Below are 1,359 nucleotides of genomic sequence, written 5' to 3'. Positions count from 1 at the left end.
CGCATCGGAGGAGTCTTCGGTTTTGGACGTCCTTCGTCGCGGCGCTGTGGCGTATGCGGCCGACAAATTCGGCCTTCAGAGGACCCGTCCTGTAGTTTTGGACACAGCCATCATCTCCTCTGGACGTCGCGGAGTTGATGACATCACTCCTTTGGACTCCTCCAGAGAATCCCAGTCTATTAAAGAGTTAAACCTCTCATGATCTGGTTGTCACTTTCAACTCACTGGTTTTCATAACAAGTTCTGGAAGTTCTAAGCGGATTCCTAGCTGTGCCCGGGTCATCTTCCACCACACTTAACCTGACTTGAAGTCTACCAAAGGTGAAGCTGAACTTGGTTGATTAAAGAGCGTCTGAGTCCGGGCTGTGTCGGAGCGAGACTTCCAAACCGTCTAGCTCCTCACTTCGATAAGATAAAACCCAGTTCCCTTCCTTAACAAAGCTTTTCAACCTTAAATTATTAAATCTTTCCCCTTCCCTCTAAAAACTTTAAGAACAAGTGCCTCAACGATGGTTTATTTCACAACTTAAGCCAAAACGTTGTTGTTCCTGATAAAGTTGTCAAAATAACGAGAATTAATGCGCTCGCGAGTTAGATGTTATTGATTTCAACTTTTGTAAACATCTGATCATCCCTCAACGAGTCTGTACATAAGTAGTTGTTTTTCTGTAAATAAATATTTATTTTAGATAAAACTTTACTGACTATGTCACTCATTGGTTAATTCCCTGATAATTACACAGAAAAGGTATTTTTATCTATATTAAAGAACTCTCAATTCCTCATAACTAAATTATGACAAGGTGTAGGTTTATAAATCTCCACAATAATGGCGACCACGTAGCTTAATATCAGACATTAAACTTTTTCTGTTTCATTCTAAACTAATGGCGACCGCGAACTTAATATCAGATATAAATTTTTCTGTTTAATTCTAAAGTAAAAAATGCRTCTGGCAGTGGTGGAAAGAATTCAGATGTCTCATTATATTGACTGAGCAGAAAACTCAAGGTACCTGCAGGCTTTGTGTTTGGACATTTGTCACTATAATGTTAAAACATCGCTTTGATTTTTTCAAAGTTCACTTGTGAACTTACAGAGTGTTGTGTGATTTATGGCTTTGCTTATTTCACGGTACAACTGTGTCTCAGTGTTACTGAGTCTGTTTTAAACTAAGCTGGAAGCTAGTTATAATTGCATGCAAAGTTGTCACATGGACAAAATTGTTATTCTAGACCAGTGTTTCCCAAAGTTGGGGTCTTTGAGTCCCGAAAAATCAAGGTGGGGTCCTGAAAAGATTTTCTGAATTAATTACATTTTTGCCTTAGTTGTTACAAAGGAGTGAGGTTAGTGTATTTA

The sequence above is a fragment of the Austrofundulus limnaeus genome, unplaced genomic scaffold, assembly GCF_001266775.1.
Source record: "Austrofundulus limnaeus strain Quisiro unplaced genomic scaffold, Austrofundulus_limnaeus-1.0 Scaffold1173, whole genome shotgun sequence".
Classification (NCBI taxonomy): domain Eukaryota; kingdom Metazoa; phylum Chordata; class Actinopteri; order Cyprinodontiformes; family Rivulidae; genus Austrofundulus; species Austrofundulus limnaeus.
Note: the sequence above shows the minus strand (reverse complement) of the source record.